This window comes from Anser brachyrhynchus (assembly GCF_964034855.1).
Source record: "Anser brachyrhynchus genome assembly, chromosome: 25".
NCBI classification, from domain to species: domain Eukaryota; kingdom Metazoa; phylum Chordata; class Aves; order Anseriformes; family Anatidae; genus Anser; species Anser brachyrhynchus.
Window position 1 is genome coordinate 3197416 of NC_137718.1, and position 13314 is coordinate 3210729.

The following is a 13314-nucleotide window of genomic DNA, read 5'->3' on the forward strand; positions in this document are numbered from 1 at the left end:
ATTCCATTAACTTCAAAAGAAGGAGGTGGACCCTACACTCATTTCATATCAATGTAACATAGATTATGCTCTGAACTTCAGTGAGATTGCTCTGAGATTAACACCCAGGCTGTAAATTAACCGTGCTTAAGATTTGTGCTTAATTCCATTTTTTTTTTCCAGAATGGAATGGTGTTACTGCTGGAGAATGTGATTTTTACCCTGCAATAATTTCTCATCAGAAATCTGTAGCAGCCCCCCTGCTAGAAGTGCTCTAAGCAGTAGAGGAAGGATCTAGGTCTGTGCTTTGCAGCCCTTTTTTTAGGTGTGGAGGAAATAGAAGTGCAGCCCAAAACAGGAACAGCATACATTTTGGATCTGATATGAGAATGAGATACCCAGGAAGCACCAGTCTTATAGATATGGTTTATAAGGACTTTGTCTATGCAAAAATGAGAGAAAAAGAGAGAGAGAAAAAAGGAGGCCTTCAGCTGAGTTGCATTTCAAATGCTGGCCCATGGAGTCAGCCCCTCTTGCCGCCTGCTATGGCAGTAGTTATGGCTCACTCTGCATGAGGAATAATTTAGTGTACACTATTGTTTTGGGGTAATAGTTGATGGGAAAGGCCCCCCTTTTGCAGTCATGTCTAATGGACAGGTTTTTTTCAATGAGAACATAGTCTTTCTTGACTCAGAAACCATTTGCTGGTATAGGAAAGGGCAATGCTACTTTTTCAAAACAATGCTCATAAAAGGAAGAGATTGGCTGGCACATGCATACATACGTATTTCTTTCCTCTTGGCTTCCCAGGCTGAGCTGATCTTTATAACATCAACAGTCCTGGAGATCTCCAAGTAATTAAAAATACTGGAGGGTGGAGGCGCCTGTTCTCACGTGTACAGAAAAGGCTCAGCAGAGCTTTTCCAAGCCACCATTAATACTTAGGAAACAAAAAAAAAATATATCTATATGAAGAGATCTGACTTGGAAAAGGAGTGCCTTGGTCTCTCTAGTTGTTCTGACTCTTTGTTAAGATTCTGGACTTCATAAGGCAGACAAAAGCTTAAGGACTGATTTTTTTTTCGTCGCAGTTTTACCAATGCACATGCAAAGTAAATGAGTTTAATGCAGCTCTCCCAGGCGGACTCAGGAGTAACTGGGCTCAGGACGAGGTTGGTTATTGATTGCCGTGTCCGTGCAGAGGCTCACAGAAGCCTGGCACCCACCAGTCCCTCGGGTTAGGGCTCTGCCCTGATGCCAGCCATGGCTTTAGCTCCTCTGTTTGTTGCAGGAGAGCAAAGCATGGCCATGCCTGAGCTGTCCGACGTTGGGATGTCTGTCCTCTATTGCTGCTCCCATCAGAGCTGGAACTGTTGTAGGCACTCGTGGCAGTCCGTGCTTCCATACGACCTCTGGTTCTGGGCTGGCTTTTAGGTAGCTTGGGTGGCATCTGTCCTTGCTTCGTAGTTTTGAGGATTCTCAGCCTAAATTCGCCGTGCCAGAGGGAAGTCATGTGCAGATGCACTTGTGCAGGATAATGGAGCCAAATGCAAAGTGGGTTTCTTTAAGAGCAACCTGTTTGCTGGTTTTCTGGCCTGAATTTCCCTCAAATCTGCAGAAAACAAGCGAGGCTGTCCCTCCGTGTACACAGGGAGCATTCCCCGCTGCTGCCAGGCACGTCTGCATAACGCCACTTTCACTGGTCCCTGCTCAACCTCAGCTTACGCTCACACCATCCCACAGGCCTGGCATTAGTGCCTTGGGCACGTCCTGCTCGTAAATACCTGCGAAACCATGGCAGGCCCATGTGTGACCAAGGAGAGCTTTAATGCATCACCACGGCTGCCACGCGTCCTGGGACTGCAGCTTGGCTGCGGCGCCAGAGGCCAAGCCCACTCTTTCCCCATCACCTCTCTGCAACTCATTACACCTCCTTGTGTCTGCTTGTTATTTATTTTCATGGCAAAAAATCGCTTGCAGACGGGGCCCACCTCCCACTTGTTATTTCTGGTTTGTGTTGGGAATTCAGCTGTTCACACCTGCCTGGAACTTGAGGTGCACAGATTTATCGGTGTTCAAAAGCATCATCATGCTGGCCGGTTCTGCCAGGGGAGCTCGGGAGGGCTGTTGGGGTTACAGGGCAGGCTCCTGGTTAGAGGGCAGTTTGTCAGACAATCTGTGCTTCAGTTCTCAGCCGTGTTTAGGAGGCTTGCACACACACATTTATTTCAGGCAATTTGGAAGTCAAAGTAAAGACCGGACTTCTCTTTATTGCAGGCTGTATCTTTGCACCTCCCTGGAGGGTGGCTCCTGATTTCTCTAGCATGAGTTCACACTTGTGTAAGCACCAGCTATGATTTTTGCACCGACCATCCCTCCATTTCCTGCAGAGGACAACTGTCTCCTATCTGGTGCACTGCGTCAGGCCGATCACACAATATGCCCATGTCTGTGCCTCTGACTCAGAGCATCCACCCACGTTTGGCATCTGCAGTGCCTTTCATCTGAAAAACTCGGAGCGTTTTTCAAAGGTTCACAAATTAAACTTGACAACACCTTTGCAAAATAGGTCTGGGTTGCTAACCCCATGTAGCAATTAGGGAAACTGAGGCATGTACTGTCAAACTGGCCGAAATTTTTCAGGGAAAATTAAATATTTGTTCTGAGATTGCTCTGCAGCCTTTTGCTTGCTTATTCTCCTCTTGTTATTTTTCATAACTGTGATCCCTAAATCCTTGATTTTTTTTTGTATTCCCTGATGCTTTTGTTCTTGTTTTCAGCTTCATTTTTTCACTGTATATACACAGGTAAACTCGTGTATTTTGTTGCTTGTACTGAAGTGTTTCTGCTGTGCAGTGTGCTGCACAACAATCGCCACGAGCAGGTACCTAAAAAAAAACCTCCCCAGGAGTGAGAAAGTGAAAAAATTGGGTCCCTTTCAAACAAAATAGAAGAGAAACAGTTAAGCCAACCCCGGGGCGCTCCTTTAGACAGGCTCCAGAGCAGAGCTGCAAACACCAGTGTCAGATGAAGTCATGGGGAGTCGGTGAGAATTAGATCAACCAGCCCGTGATTCACTGGTCCCAGTTCTCCGGCCGAGCTAGGAGCAGGGAACCTGCCTGCTCTGTGCTCTGCCCACTGCTCCCTGCTCCCCTACACATCTTCGGTCCTTTTTCCCTGCTTCTCATAAAATAAACCCACAGCTCAGCAAACGCCGTGCTGAGATGCACGCCGGCTGTCCCTGCTACAGGAAAGCCCAGGGAAGCAACCCATCAGGCGTGCAGGCACCTCCGAGCTCCGGCCAGGCATTAACAGCTCCTGGTGCAACAGCAGAGCAGGCAGAACGAGTTCAGGGCTTCGTGCTGCTTTCACGGGTATCTGATTGTCAGCGACGCAGCCAGATAGATCAAGAGAGCTACCCTGGCATGAAGAGAAAATAACGACGCTGCAGGTGTGCTTAAAGCAGATCCGCAGAGATTCACAGAGCCGTGATTGACACGAGATAAACTCCATTTATACGGCGTGAGCTCAGGTACTTGTGAGAGTACATGCGATAGTCAGCGGTGCGTGTCTGATGAGGAGATGAAGGGAAGGAGAAGTGAATTAGGAGGATCCAGTCGTTTGAGGGATGCGTTATCACCTTATGGGGCGTGCTGAAATGAGAGCTCAGGGAAGCTGGTCGGGACCTGGCTTCAAATACAAAGACCTGGATTTTTGAGGCAGTGCGAGCACCTCAATAGCTCCTCGGTGGCAGGCCAGACACAAGCTTCCCAGGGCTTAAATCAGGCCCGCAGGCTATGAGCTGGACCATGGGGAATCTTAATTATTGGAACGAGTTACAGGCGGGACAGAGTGGCCGTTGTGCAACAGCGATACTCGGCGAGCTGCGGCAGGGGGGTGATTCACCAAGGAGCCAGGGTGTGCGGCAGGACGAGGGCATTACGTGGAGGATACGTGGTGCTGGCAGGGACGACCCCTTTCTAGTGGTTGTGCTGAGTCTCGTCTTTGAAAAGGCTGAAGGGAAAACGACTACTCAGCATTAAACTCATGTGGAGGACAGGAAAGGGAATCCCAGCTCAGGAAGGAAATCTGGCTTGAAGAGCAGTGCCAGTGTGAGAGCCAACAGGGTAAATTTTTTTCATTAAAAAACTGCAGGTTTGGAATGAGGAGATTTCTAGAGATCACAGGAGCAGAGTGCAGGGATGGCCTTTGAAATAAAGTCTTGGGCACCAGGATCCAAAGTGGCTTCGAGATGAGCTTGCTGCAGTCATCAACACGTTGCATAACAGTGGATGGATGATACTATATGCCTTCAATGTGCTTACAGGACTTGTTGCACCATGTTCATATTGTTTTTAATTAATTAATTAAGCCTGTGTTTCAAGGCTTCTGCTTGCTGGTTGCCTGTAGAGGCCAGGAAGGATTTTTTTTTTCCCTCTTTGATGATTAACTTGGTTTCTGTGTCATTGGTTTTCAGTTTTTGTTTTCTTTTCCACCTCCTTTTCATGCGCTGGAGATTGGCACAAGCTGAGATGGGGAAGTTGGGTGGAGCAGGTCACACCTCTCAGGTGCCTGCTCAGCACTAAAACACAATCTCCAGATTTGGGATTGGGAAGGACTGTTTCACAGGTCGATTGGCAAGGACCACTGGAGCTCCTTGCCTTCTCCTGGAGGCTGGTGTATTCTCTCTTGGCCTCTTCAGAGTGGGGTCGCTGGCAGTTTTTAAGGCAGGTTCAGTAACCATGCAGATGTGATTTCATGGACTTGGGAGGTTGGGATTCTGTTCCCTGTCTTGCTTCAACCTGTGGATGCTCTTCTAGAGGGCTATGGGATCTTACGGAACAAAGCATGCTAGAAGACGTAGATACTATACATGTAAAAGTGGCAATTCATATGATTTGATAATAATAACAAAACATTCCTTGATTTGCAGGCAGAATGGCATTTCTTCATATCTGGATATGTACAATAGATTGTACCAGTCCTTCCAAGAAAAAAGATTTGGTCATGGGGTGTAGGTGCTAGCACGGGTCAATAGCCCCCAGGAGCTCTTTCTGTGCTCTTCTATGCAGATGTTGTTCTTTCTCTGATGCTCATGTTTCTCTGATGCTTAGCAGTGATAACCTTTAGCAGAATTTGCCAATTGTCCCCAGCACTGGGAATTATTTTGTCAGCTCTAATTCTCTGTGGATTTGGATCCCAGCAAAAAATGCCCTGCCTCAGACTCTGCAAGGCAGGGGAGTGCCGTCTCCATTGTATGCTTCAGGAAATGAAAGCCTGCCAAAGCTGAAAAACTTCAGCTTTCTAGCCGTCCAAAAACAGGGACTGGAAATCCCCAAACAGAAATATCTTTGTCCCTCTCCCACTGCTTAAAATCACGTTTCCCCTCCAGAGCCTATTTTAGTGGTCCATGAGATACGACCGCAGTAAGTGAGCCAATGAAGGGATTCCTGGTACGGTCAGAACACAGGATCCCAGGCTGGGAAGGGGTTGTGGGCACTGCTGTAAGAACTTTGTTGTGATGGGAGAGATTTGACAAGTGAAGGGACTGGGGACTGATGGGACTCCTGACACCGAGCCCGGAGGAGACAGGTGGAGAGAAAGAGGAGAAACGTGGCTGGGTGAAGAAGGGCAGAGCAAGGACAGCCAGACAAGGAAAAGGGCAGAGAGTTATTAGTAGTTTCCCAAACACGCTAAATACTCTGAAATCTTCTGTATTTGGCAACATTGAGCAAGCTTCCCTCCAGGCCATGGCTGGTCCTAGCACGGGCAGCACAGAGAGCCCTGCAAGAAGGAGCTCTCCTTGCCCTGGCCTGCCCTGGAGACAGAAACCACGGCTCCGTCCCTCCCGAGGTGACCTGGTGTGCGTGGTCCCCAGGCAGCCTAGCAGGGGATGGAGAGCAGGACGGGGCAATTCCTGCCCTGGAGCTGCTTCCTCTGCTCGCGCTGTGCTTGTTGATGGTCCGTGTGAGGGGCTGGGGGTGGCAGCGAGCTCAGGGCCTTGTGGGATCAGCGACTTCCAGGCTAAAAACAAGCTTTTTCTCCCCCAAATCTCTCCTCACCTCCTGCAAGAGCCTCAGTGTCTTGAGCCTCACGTCTCCGCTGAAGGCTCAGCCCCCCGAGACCTGCCTCCCCTCGGTGCCTAGAGGGCAGAGGAACCTGGGGCAATTATCCACGGAGGTTTGTGAGACCCAGCAGGGCTAAAGGGGCAGGAGGCTGCCCCAGCCGGCCTCCCCAGCCTCCAGGGAGCCTTTGGGGGAGGCCGGGGGTGGCCCCGGTCTGTGTCATCGCTGGGGTTCCTGGAAATCTGAGCGCAGGACGGAGGGAAGCGTGAGTAACGAGGCCACCACACGCAAGAAGAGGCGGCGAGCTTGGCTCTCGTGTCTGGGCATTCAGAGGAGCTCTCGTGCTGAAAAGCCCCTGGGAAGTTAGATGGGAAAACATGCTGGAACAAGGGCGCTTATTCACCGAGTGACTGAGCACGGCAAACATCCAGCGTGTGTGCGTGCGTGTCTTGGGTTACTCCCCCCTTCCCTTCCTCTTTAAAAACAGGGAAATGGCAGGGCAGAAAAAGAGAAATGAGAGCTGGAGGGGGAGAGGCAAAGAAGAGGGACAATGCTGAGGAGAGCAGGAAGAAGGAGAAAGGGCTGAACAATGCTGAGAGAGAAGTATAAAATCTAGATATTAGGGTGAGCCTGGGGCCTGAGCGTGACTTGCTCAATGCCAAAAAATACGGGATAACCCGGCAGGAGCCAAGGCAGGGCGAGGGTCAGACCCAGACCTCGAGGAGGCTGAGCATCGCCACTCTTACTCATCGGCAGCACACTGCTGCGTGCCGTGCCCGGACTTGCTTGTCCTTGGTCAGCAGTATCCCTCGGCAGCCGAATCCCACCCTCTGGTTTTAGGGTGGTGGCAGCCGCCTGGGAAAGGGCTGCGTCACGCCGTCCCCTTCTCCAGGGGAAAACAGCAGGGTCAGCAAGCTGCTGGGGAGGCCGGCGAGGCTGCTCTTCCCCCGGCAGCAGCACAGAGGCTGTGTTTTGGTGGTTTGGCTGCGTTGGGTGGGAATGGGAGCAGGGGGCAGGCAGCCCTTGACACAGCTCGCTCCCTTGGCTACTCGTGGCAGGGGCTGCCCGGTGTTTGGGGCTTGGGAAGGGATCTGCAATCCAAACACCAGCCCCAGCTTGCACAAAAGGGAGTGAAATTTGGCATCCAGGGCGAGCAGTGCCTGTTGGAAAATGTCTGATGTTTGCCTTGGAAAGGATCTGGGGACAGGCTGATCGTGGTAGCTCTTACATCACCGGCACTGAGCTCATGGTCCTTCAGCACCTGTTTACGTCTCCTTCCAAGCCCTACTGCTAAATGGCAGGAGCTCAGCCCCCACCTCTGCTCATCCTCCCCACGTTCCCCTGCTATCCCAGCTCTGTGTCCTAGCTCCTGTCTCTCTCTGGCTCCATCCTTGGTGCTGTGAGCAGCCCAAAGGGTCCCTCGCATCCTCAATCCCATAACAGTCCTGCCTGCAACCAGCTCCCACCTTCCTCCCAGCCCCACTGAGGCCTCTTTGCTTCACTCCTGCATGGCCCAGTGGCAGAAGAAGCAAACCTCTGAAGGCTTCTCCAGCTCAAGAAACCCCCCAGCAGGACCGAACTCAGAGCCAGAGGACAGAATTGGTGCCACACATGGGCCATGGCCACCCCCTGCACCCTTGCTCATGGATACCTGCCTGCCCATCCCATCCTCTCACCCCAGGGCAGGGCTTTCTGTGTGGCTAGCACAAGGAGCTCTCCTCCGGACTTGGTGGCAGCTGTGTCACCGTGTCAGCAGCTCTCCGTGGTCAGCTAAATGCCCGTGACGAGGCACAGGGTGGCACACGGGACATTGGCAGTGGCAGCAAGGGGCACAGCCTCCAGCCAGGCACCTACCAAGCTCCCCGTGTGCCACCCAGCTGGGTGGCTGTGACTGCTTGCCGTGCAGAGCAGGGGGGGCAGCCGGCTTGGGAAACTCTCCTGCAGCTGCCTGTGAGCTTTGGAAGGTGCCCAGCAGCCAGAGGGCCCAAAAGCTCTTGCATTCCTGCCTCCCCACCTCGCTGCCTCCTGGCAGAGCCCGAGCCTGCCTCTCCGGTACCCAGGAGGAGCCTGGTCTCCTCCTTGGTGGTACGGTTGTGAAAGAGGAGAAAATGATGGGGGAGATTCCCAGACGGCTGGCACTGCAGCTCCGCGGGCCGCAGGAGTGCCGGGGAGGGGAGAAGGGAGCAGAGCCGCTGCTGGTCGTGCACGGGCAGGGAGCACCTGGAGCTTGGGCAACGCCGGGAGCCGTCCCTGCTGCTCCGCCTGGCTCCGTGCGTGCGCTGGCTGCTGGTCTTCATTACATTAATTGCATTTCACTTTAAGGCTCCGTCAAGTCCAAACGCAGCCCAGCGGAGCGTCACGGGGCTGGCTGGCACCCAGGAAGGAAAGCCGAGGGGGTGGAGGAAGGTTGGGTGAGAAAGCGGCGGGCCCAGGGGAGCTGCAGCTCTCCTGGCGCAGGGAAGGCGACGCTTGCCCGTGCCTCGTGCTCCCTGCCCTTCTCCCCGCGACGATCCTGCTCTCTGGGCTGGCAGGGGCAGTGATTTGGGGCGAGATTCCCCACGTCAGGGGAACAGGTTGCCACCCAGGGCCACCTCCATCAATGTGGGAGAGGGAAGGAGCTGCCCTCACCCACGTTTGTACCTCTCCCGCGGCTGCAGGGCCGCAGGGAGGGGAGAGGGGCGGTTGTGCAGTGTGGGCACACACACACCGGGCATCCTTTGTGTGTCCAAGGAGAGCGTGTGCTGCCCTGCACCGTGGGAAGAGCTGATGGCCTGTGACAGGGTGGCCATGACCCGGTCTGAGGGGCATCACCGGGGGGATCCCACGTCTCTTACCCCAAGGGATTTGGGCACCCGGCTCTTCCCGGGCGTGCGGTGCTCCCACCTTGCTCAAGCAGCAAGGGGAAATGAAAACTGTGACCGGGGAGGTCCCTCCCAGTGCACTTTTGGTGACTTTTTTTTTTTTTTTTTTTTTAAATAGAGCAGGGCTCTCTGAGCATCCTGACAGTGGGAAGTGCTCAGTGTAAGGGAACCCCTGGCTGGCCAGTACAATAACCTCCCAGATGTGGAATGAGAGCCCCCTTGTCCCTGCTCCATCCTGTGGGATCCCCCAGGACTGGGGTTTGTGTGCGAGCACGGGAGGCAAGGCGAGGGAGCTGGGGACGGGTGAGCTCCTGGGGGGCGAGGGGGCGAGCATCTCCATGGCAGGGCGAGCATCTCTGCAGGCAGGGCGAGCATCTCCAAGGCAAGGTGAGCATCTCTGCGGCAGGGCGAGCATCTCCACAGCAGGGCGAGCATCTCCAAGGCAAGGCGAGCATCTCTGCAGGCAGGGCAGCATCCCCGTGGCAGGGCTCTCCGGCCGCTAGGTGTCCTCCGTGGGCCGCACACGGGTGTCGGGGGCCCCGCGGGGAATCCAGGGGCTCCAGAAACGTGGGGGTTTGGGCAAAACCCCCGGGACAGGACGGGCGCCCCCTTCCTCACCACCTTGCCCCGAGGCAGAGCTCTGCTCCCCCGGGGGCTGCACGGGGGGGGACATGGTGCTGAGCCCCCAGCTTTGGCTGTGGGGCGCACGCCTGGCTGCGTCCATCCCTGGGGGTGCTGGTGGGAAGAGGAGAAAGGGTTTTTCCTGTGCCCCTATGGAAAGCAGAGGATGAGGCTGGAGCTTTGCAGGATTCATCTTCCCAGCCCGTGTGAGCTCTGCTAGGAAGTTAAATGCATCCCCTGCCAGCGACGTGCGGGCAGCACAGGGAGATGCTGAGCTCGCCCAGCACAGAAGGAGCAAAAATACCTTTCCGTCCTGCACCCCGAGCCCCTGTCTGCCCCCCGGGGTCCCAAGCAGGGCTGGCCAGGTGACTCCCTGCGTGATTATTTGCAGCGGGTAGCCAGGGGCTGACAGGGTCCTCCTTCCTGCTGGGAAGCCCCAGATGATGGGATGGGGAAGTTAGGTTTATTCCTGAAAATCCCAGCTCTCCCAGCCTTGTTTTTTCTCTCCTTAGAAGACCTTTTCCTTAAGTGTCCCAAAAATAATGCTCAAGAGTAAACGCTGTTGCCTCTGTCGGGTGTCAGCAGGGTATTTCCCAAAGACCTTGCAGAACCCAGCTAGCGGCTTCCCCATCAGCATATTCCCCCTCGCTGGAGCCAGCGAGTCCCCCCCGCACTATCTTATCAGCACACTCATTATACCCTCAGAAACACAGTGTAAACATCGCCAGCAAACTGCACTCGATGACAATTTCCTTGCCAAATAAGCCACTTCCCTGCTTGAGTGATGGTTATGAGAGAGGATTTCTGTAACTGCTGCTGTTTGAACAAGTGCGAGGTAAATACAGCTCCCTTTCTGGGAGCACCCGCGTGCACCTGCTCTGCGGAATTTCATCACAGGCAGAGGTAGGAAGGTGTCTGAGAGCTGCTCATTAAAATACTGGCAGCTCACCGCCGCTGCTTTGTTCGGTTTCTAACCTGGAATTTGGCTGAGGGAGGAAGATAACGCTCCGGCAGGAGCTGCCAGGGGAACTTTCCCAGTCCAGGCTGTCAGGCAGATGGTTTTACAGCTTATTCCAAAGGGGGCACCTCCACGAGTGCATCAGGATGCTGACACGGGCTGTGCTGGGAGGAGATGGGTACTGCCGTGGCTGAGAGAATCGCAGTGCTGCTGCTGGGCTCCGGTCAGAGCAGAGGAAAATAGCAGAGCGAGAGCTCTTGCCAGCTTCAGCCCCTGCCCGTCTCCACTTTCATTACCTGCCACGGCTGCTGCGGGGCTTAGAGCAGTCCTCAGGCTGCTCTGGTTCGCAACAGGTAATGCAGCTGGATGCAGGCAGGCCGGGACCTGCCGGGGATCTCGAGTGCTTCCTGTGCTGCTTTTCAGCATTTCAGCCCCGGCACAGCCGAAGAAAGCCCCTGCAGCCTCCCCCGATGCTTGCTGCGACCCAGCCTGCCCCGTCGGAGCCGGCACAGTCTGCCAGGAGCTGAGCGCCACGCAGCTTGGCCGCACTGCTGTCCTTCCATTCAGAGGGATAGGGAGGCTGAGAAGGGAAGAAAACAGAAACTAAATTAGTCTCCCAGCTGGTAGCAGAGCTTCCGTGCGCCGATTGCAGAAGGCTGTCCAATTCCTTCTCCCGTTACAGGCTTTGCTGCAGACCCTTGCAGCTTGCTTTCAGCTCTCCCAGCTCTGCTAATTCCTGCTGCAGCTTGTGCTGGGCTGCCTTTCTCGGATGGGCTCCTTCCCACCCGGCTCTGTCTGGGTCTCCCTCTTTTCTCCCAGCTCGTATTTCACAAAGATTTATTTCCCCTTCCCTTCTGCGTGTAAATAACCCCAGATATGGCCACAGACGGTGTGCTCAGCCAGCGGGGCTCCTCCTGACGCAGCCAGTGCTAAGCTCAGCCAGCAGCCTCGCTCAGCAGCCTGGCCTGACGCCCACCTTAGCAGGCTGAAGTAATGCTTTAAGGATCACGGAGGAGGGCAGGAGCATCAGGAGACGAAGGGGAGGGTTTGTAGAGAGGAACTCAAATGCAGATTAAAGGGAGAAAAGAAAACCCCCTTGATGCCCTGCATTGATTGCTCTGCTTAGTTTCTTTTTGCAGAGATGATGTAATAAAACTGAAGCTAGTTTGTGTGACCCCTGTGATGCATCAGAGCATGGCGCCAGTGCATGGCCTGCCTTGTACTATTGCCCTGTGCCCACACTAGCCCTTTGCACTGAGATATCTGGCAGTTGTCCTCACTATGACTAGCACCAAGATTTAATAGGAACTACAATCTAAGCATAGCCCCTTGCTTTTTACTCCATTTTGGGGGCTGGAGGAAGGAAAGAGAAGGTAAAGCCTTGTCCACTCTGTGCTGAACCCTGATTTCGGTGGAGCCCTAGTTCAGGGAACTGCATTTCATCACCTTTCGCAGCGTGCCTTGCTTTCCAGGCAGAGGATGTGTTGCACCACGCCGTGCAACGTCTGCCTGGGATGAGATGTGCAGAAACAGCAGGCTAGCTGGAAACTTCGCTCGGAGATGAGTTCTGAAAGCACAGCTCCCTGCAGGTAGAGACAACGCGGAGCTTTACAGGGAGAGCCCTCCAAGTCTTGACACATCATAAGATGAGTCTATTAGGGTTAAGGTCAGTAGGGGAAGGAACATGGGCTCATCCTGGCATCTCGAGGGGGCTGTGCTGTGGGTTTTTGGGGTCAGGCTGGGACATGGACGGAGTCCTGCAACAATTATTACCTGACACAGATTGAGAAAGTGCGTTAGGACTTAGGAAGTGAAAGACTCTCATTCAGCACGCCAAACCGAGGTCACTAATAACTGTAGGGAATATTCTGGCATGTGGCGGTGGGTGGATTTCTTCACCAGCGTTCCCCGAACTTGTGAGGAAAGGTTCCCCAGGACTGGATTTAGATAAACGGTGAGGGCACAGTTCTGAGAAAGCAACCTTGGATTCAGAGATTAGCTGCTAATTCAATTAACATGAAATGGAAAGACAAACAAAGCCTTCAAATAAGGCTCTTGGTTTCAAATAGGCAAATCTTTGTTGACTGAGGGAAATCCACAGGAATGAAAACTGGACTTGGGAGCTCAGAGAGGCTTGCGATTTTTCAAAGTCAAAAAAAAGCAAAGTCGAAAATGGGTGAGAGGTGTGGGGGCAGGGAGAACCTTCCCCGGGAGGTTTCCAGTTCCAGCTAGCTGCGTAACCACCTCAAAGGGATGCTGGCAGCAACCAGGATGCCTGCGAGGGATGTAGAAACAGGCCAGGTCAGCAGAGAAGGCAGCAGCTCAGAGGTCGGCGTGTGGAGGAATAAACGAGGCTGTCAAAAGCCAGATGAGTAATCCCACTGTGGGCATTAAAACGACCGGCCCGAAGTTCTTCAGGTGCAGAACAAAAGGAGTGAGCAAGGGAGGAAGAAAGGGTGATGCTCTGCAATCAGCGCGGGGTAGAGATTGAGGCAAGTTTAAATATTGCCTTGGAAGGACTTATTAATGGGAAAACGAGGCTAAACGTAGGGCAAGTGAAGGCAAGGGTATCGAGGAGAAAATTGCCAAGTTCCTGGCAGAAATGAAATTAAGAGCTCGTTGTTTTGTCGGGGGTGTAGGGAAATACCTTCTGCCCCCTGGTAGAGGCAGAGTGGAGGAAATCACAGATCTTTCACCGGGATTTCTGGCAAGTCTGCGTCATCTCAGCACAGCCATGGGACCAGAGACCCAATTTCATGCCTATGTTTTGGAAAGGGGGTGGGGAGAGGTTAGCCTAGCTGAGTACAGAAATGCTAACGCATCCTCAGCG

General features: G+C 53.6%; 1 protein-coding gene across 1 annotated transcript in view; it reads left to right on the plus strand.

The window, feature by feature from the left end:
• Positions 1-13314, plus strand: part of OAF (out at first homolog) — a 201174-nt gene that overhangs the window by 161991 nt on the left and 25869 nt on the right. The window lies entirely within an intron of this gene.